This window comes from Hetaerina americana, unplaced genomic scaffold (genome assembly GCF_022747635.1).
Source record: "Hetaerina americana unplaced genomic scaffold, ioHetAmer1.1.p SCAF_7, whole genome shotgun sequence".
Classification (NCBI taxonomy): Eukaryota; Metazoa; Arthropoda; class Insecta; order Odonata; family Calopterygidae; genus Hetaerina; species Hetaerina americana.
In genome coordinates this window covers 63333696-63340257 of record NW_027287316.1, presented here as the reverse complement: position 1 = coordinate 63340257, position 6562 = coordinate 63333696, and positions in this window count along the sequence as shown.

Genomic DNA, 6562 nt, shown 5'->3' with positions numbered 1-6562 from the left:
GGCAACACGGGCGAAGAAACTTGCCCCACTGCCCTATTGTATGAACTTCATATGCCCTATATCGGTTTGTGCAAGCTGGGGTTTATTATTAGTATTCTTACTCCTTGGCATACCCTTCTGTGTGTTAATTATGGTATGTCTGTTAATAGTGCTGCATGTAAAAATTCTCTGTTCAAAGAGTTCAGCATTCTATTTCCACTGACAAGCCATGACTCAATAGACTACCATTATCTATAGGATTTATTCCACCAAGGGTTAAGTTTTTCATTCATTGGAGATGTGCTCCCAGTTGCATCTTGTTCACACTCAATAATGTTATCCATCACCTTGCCGATCTAGACAAAATTTCCCAGGCACATCTGGTGGTCAGGACCGACTTCTGGCTTGTTAAGCAAATTGCATCAGGAATCAAGTAGTAAGATTTTTTCTGTGCATCAGGAGGTGGTAAGAAGTGGCTGTACATTAATTTTATTTTTTAACTCATTTGCTCTGATTGCCATGTATACACAGTGAGAGTGAGCGAGTGTTTTAATGCTACAGTGTTTTAGGAGTGTCTTTCACAGCATGTGTCCACAGTCCACCCAACAGTTATGCAGTAATTTTCTTTCAGAAATATATGTTGAAAAATACACTTATATAAGAACTAACAAATGAATTCCATTTGTTTCGCTCAGCTTTTGCAACAAAAATCTTGCAGAGGTCTTCTCGTATTTATTCTATAGATTCTTTCATTCTCTTAATCTAAAATGTCCCTGCCTATTGTACTGGCAAGATGCTATTTTGCTACTTTGTAATCACCCTCTTCTGATTGATCTCATTCATTTCTTAATTGATCTCATCAGTTTTTCATTGATGACTGTGGTGAATTTTTATTTGGCATGTTTTTCCTCACAATGCTCATTTTCTGTCTCAGTATATTTACCTACTCATTTTTTCTATCACATAAGTTTCTCCACAACCGCAGAGTTGTAGTCTCATCTTTTGCTATAAACTCTTTACATGTTACTGGGATAACGGTTTCATGTAATTGCCCTTACAAAATTTACAACAAGGATGGTTTCATTATGATATTGGGCTGTCGTCCTGAATCTTCCAACGCTGCATTCTGGCCTAGTTACCTCTGCATTTTTAACATTACAGAATTCTGGTAGTTTTTCTCCTTAAGCATTTCAGGTTATTTTCCATCCTAAAGAGTTCCATGATGCTTCCCATTTTGCCCTCTTCAATGACTACATTCCAGCCTCCCATGGTGATTACTAAAGAACAAAATTTTAAGGCTTTGCTTTCATAGTCATTTTTCCACCATTAAAAGTGTTTTATAAAATTTCTATTTGCCCAGATTTTTTAAATATTACCAAAATCTTTATATTTATTCATAACATACCTGTAACTACAGGGGTAACCAGCCACTTAGGAAATAAGGCAGGAATTGCTACATTTCTTCAAAACTGTAGGAGGTCATGAGGAAAAGAGCAAGTTTTCTGAAAAATCTAGGAATTTTGTGGTTGAATCATGACTATGATGTGGAAATTATGACTTCCCAATGAAAAATGTGTTCCTTTTAGTTCTGAGATCAGTTCATGTGTGCCATAGGCCATCATGAAGACAGGCCTTAGTAAGCACTGAACCTATAATTCAGGACTGACTTAAGTGATTCAATGGCATTTGCTGTGATGAAGAATGATTGAAAGCAAAAAATAGCTTCAAAACACGAAGGAGAAAAATGGGGGGGGGAACAGCTATTCTTTCAGGAAAATTAGAAAAAAGTTCAGGACCGGGAATCTTAAATATGAGTGGCCACCCTGATTTGGAGGTATAGAATTATTATTAGAATTAATAAAATAGTATGTATTGTAATTTACGAGAATGCATACACTTAGTAGATGTTCTGAGGCTACTCTTAAAATGCATTGAGAGAAATAAACATACTGAGGCTCCCGAAGGACGAGGTGGGCACAAGGAAAGGGAGAAAGAATTTCTTTGTCCTGTCAAAACTCAAGGATGAGTGATTAGTAGAAAAGCTGAATTTTTAATACTGAATAGTGTGAACTAATGGGGTGGCAACCAAAATTTTGTGTTAACTCACCTAAAATCAGGGAATACTGTGGGAAGGTCCCTATCTCCCTCCAAAAATTCGAGTAAAAGGATATATTAGCAAACAGTCACTAAAATGTGTTGCATGCTTCATTTGCTATTTTTTTAATCGACATTCATGAAATTTTATATCTACTATTAGCATTACTCTGTATGCCAAAGGGTGTGCTAAACTGCTGAAGATTGTAATTTAATTTTTCATTGTTATGATCCTGAATTCATATATTTGAAGTTTTATGGTACCAACCATTGTGAAGAAATCAAATCATGGATGGTTTTTATTTTTTGAAATTCACTTTATATAAGCATTATCATATTTGTTTAGCTTTTATTTTCTTTCATGTTTGTCTCGTACTTTACTTGGCTTGTTACTTTTTAAAAGTTCTCGGGCTGGTAAACATTGATTACTTATGCCGATAAACTGAGCGTAGCTTTATATTGCCTGGAAGTAAGAAAGGACTATATTACAAGATTTGAGTACATCAAAACTTGTTTATATTTGGAAAAAGAACACAGTGGAAATCAGGGAAATATCAAGAATTTTTACTTTTCCATATCTGTTGCTGCGATGAAATAATATTTAATCAGTGATGAGAGGTCATCTTTTACTTATAAGTAGTATTGAGATAGTTTCTCAATTTTTTTTACCTTTTGTACTACTTCAGTGGGTGGGTTATTCTTAATGTAATCTGGGGTCCTGTGTCTCAAATGTTTTTCAAAGTATGCTCTTGAATTCCAACATTTTAAATTTTTTATTTGAAATTTCAAGTTCAACAAAGACATTGCAAAGTTGTAGATTCATTTCTCTTTGCATTTATCTGGATTCTTGGGTGCTTTAAGGTTGTTGCCTCAATTTATGAACTTGACTTTAACTTGCATGCATTGAAGCATTGATTTGCTGTATTACTTGAGATTGTTTGTCTATAGAGACCTGTTCATATTTTAATGCCCACACTTAATAATATAAGACCGAAAAAAATAGTATAAAAAATGTTCTCTTAGCTCAGCAGTATTACACACATCACAATGCAAGATGTTGGGATGTAACTCTTAAATGAGAAAACAATGAAGCACAATTCTTCGAGAATGTGGCTCTGGCACTTCTTGTCTGCTATAAATTTCCAATTGTTGGTAGTAAAATGTGGAGAAAGCTGAGGGAAGTTATCTTTTGAGCACCTGATAAATGCTGCCAATTTTGCTGGCCCTCATGCTCTTGGAGTAACATTCCCGCCTGGTTTTGTTTTCCTCCATTTATAGCTTGGGTGTTGGTTATTGTTTTCAATGTTATGTTCAGGAGTTAAGTGGAAAAAGGGACTATAAATTCTCAATATCACCCCATTAAAAAAAAGAATATATCAATAAAGAGAAGTATAACAAATTCCCCATCACATCTGTGCAGGTATTCCTTGGGAAACAATTCCTTGCAATACTTTTTTCAGTTTTACTGGATTGATTTTCTCACTTTTCCTCTCTAACCACTTGCTAGATCCAGGAACATGCTCTTAAAATATACACCATTTTGTGTATTTGAAGGGCCTATAAGCCTTCATTTAACATCTTTAAGCTCAGTATGTAGCATTTTGCACCACAGTTAGTGAGCTCATGAAATTAATAGGACTTTATTAATGCTATGCATTCTCAATGTTACCCCAACAGTTGCTCCTACAGTAATCTCAAAAATTTTCCCATTCTCAAATGCTCATTCATTGTTGTAAAAATTTGCTTGTTATATCTCTAAGACTTTCTAATGTAGTGATCGTTTTTTCATAACATGTGTAATTTCCATCCAGATCATCTCTGCTTGCTCACAATAGCCATTATGCCATTATAACCATGCTTGTTATTAATGAGGTTCACTGTGCATGCAAGGAAAGGATAATAAGACAGTTTTCAATTATAGCACAGTGGGAAAGCTCAAGTTATTCTTGAGGTGTTGAGTCAGTGTGGGTTTAGATGGGGAAATGATTAATTATATTCGTACTTACCATGTGGCTTTCAGTATAAATCATTAATATTCCATATCTTACGCCTCTCATCATACAGAATTGCTTGTCTTTCCATTTGCTTTTAATTGAATGAATTTTAAAATATTTATTTTTAGTTATCATATAACAAGATATGTTATTCAATTAATAATCATGGAAAATGTCTTCAAGTTAAATACTTTTTAATTTTCTAATGCATGCTGATTCTTAAAATGGCAAAAAATATCAGGGTTGATGGAGGGCACTAAGCAGCATGGTAGCATAATGAATGGAGCAATCAGCTAGAGCGGATTCAAATCTGAATAATATCTCTGGGTGCTTCCAGATGAACCTTAGCTGTGATATTTTGTTTCCATAAACATCCAGGAAATAGCTAGTGAGGTTCCTGGTCTTTGCTATATTGAATAAGGGAATTTTTATTGCTTCCTTAAGGTAAGGCAGTCTCTTCCCTAAACCACCTTTGATGGTGACTTTTTTGCAAGGTATCAAACTGTTTCAAAGATCTAATGCAGAGATAGAGCTAAGCTGCTTAATTCATTCAAAATCGAAATTAGCGAAGAGCTATCTAGTTTGAAGGTGTAGGAAGCACAAATATTATTTGTACAAGTTTTTCTAAAATTAGACTAACAGTCAAAGTAGATTTTGATTGGACCCGAGGACTAAGCACTGCTTCCATTCTGGCCCCTCCTTTACAAGACACTAAATGCCAAATACTTAAAACTATATGCGACAACACATACCATTCTTTCACTCTATATACCTTCAACCAAGCTACCTTTCTTTTGTCCAACACGTTTAATCTCCTCCTCCCACCAACTTGCCTACCCTAAATTATCCCCTAGATCATGATCTTCAACATTGCATTGCCACGAGTCATATTTTGCATCCATTTACTTTCATTCTTTGAATGTTTCTAAAAGCCCTCTCTCTTCCCCTACAATGGCTAGCACAATGCTATTGCTTTCCTTACTGTCCATTTTATTTTTTCCATTATTTTCCTCTCAGACATCTTAAAAGCCCCTAATCAATGTATATCCCCTTTCCTCCTGACCATTAGGCTGCTTGCAGGATAGCATGTAGATATCTAAATTCAAGTATTTTTATCAAGTGCAAAGAACTGCAGTAGATGCTGTGACACCAACTTAAACGAAGTCACCTCCTAATGTGAAGTAAAATGCAGGAATTTCAATACATAACAATCATTTACCTAACTGGGATTCAAACCTGGACCCCTTGATTTCCCCTCGAGGGCATTAACCAATTTAGCTACCGAGGTATCCTTTTACAATGAAGTTTTAAAGGAATCAGATGTTATGATAAAATACTATTATATCATAAATGAAGGAATCCGAGTTCAAATCCCAGTCAATGCGAATGATCTTTTCACTCTGAATTTCATGTGTTTTAATTATCATCAAGTAACATACATACGAGTGAGTATTGTAAACTTTTATTTATTACTAAAAAATAATTGAGATAGAAGCTAAGTTTTATTTGTTATTCTTAAGACTTCTCTGCATAACCACCATCCAAAGTTATAAGTTTAACATTTCTCCCAGCGTTTCTTGACCTTTCAAAGGGTGTCATTGTAGAACTCACCAAATCGCTTCGAAAACGATTGTTCCACCTCTTGAATGATGTTATTTGTGTCGTCGAATCTCGAATTTGTCCTGGAATTGTTTTTTAAGTTATGGGAATAAGAAAAAGTTCCTTCGGGTTGAAATCGTGAGAATTAGGGTGGATGTGGCAATATTTCATAGCCACTTCGCTTTGATTCCTCAACCACACCATGAGAACATTGTCGGCAAGAATACAATTGCCTTTGGCATTATATGAATTTTTAATTAGAATTATGTTTGGGTAATGTGTGAAAAGAACGTTGATTGGGTGAAAGAATTAGCCATTCGCATGTAGAAAATGTTTTCAAGGGAAAGTTATATGGAGGGGACTAAGAGGGGGAGGATATTCTTTTCTTTGTGTTTCTTATCGGGTCATTCATTCATGTAGAAAATAGCACCCAAATAAATTGTCTCATACAGTATATTATGTTCATGTCGCAATACTTACGTATATTTTCGCGCAGTTGCTTTGTGACACTTTCTTCCATTCGCATTGATTAAATCTTATTTTGCCGACAGATCGCAAAATAAGCGTGATTGTTATCGGCAGTGATATTAATGGGTACAATATTGTAAAGTAAACTTCAGCCTATGATATGTACCCTGCAAAGGCTACATATAATATATATTTTTCGAGACGAGAAACGTCAGTCATTGTTACGAATGTGGAAATATAGTGACAGAATTCTGCTCATTGCCAATTGCAGTGCAAGAGTAAAGGATATGTGCATCGCTGTACTAGTCGGAAAAGATGAAAGTGTAAGGCATTTCATATTAGAATTCCTGATTCATTTTAAACATCTTTATTTCGAAAGAAAAAGCACAGCTTGCTTATTTTTCGATACTAGCATTCCTTTTGAATCT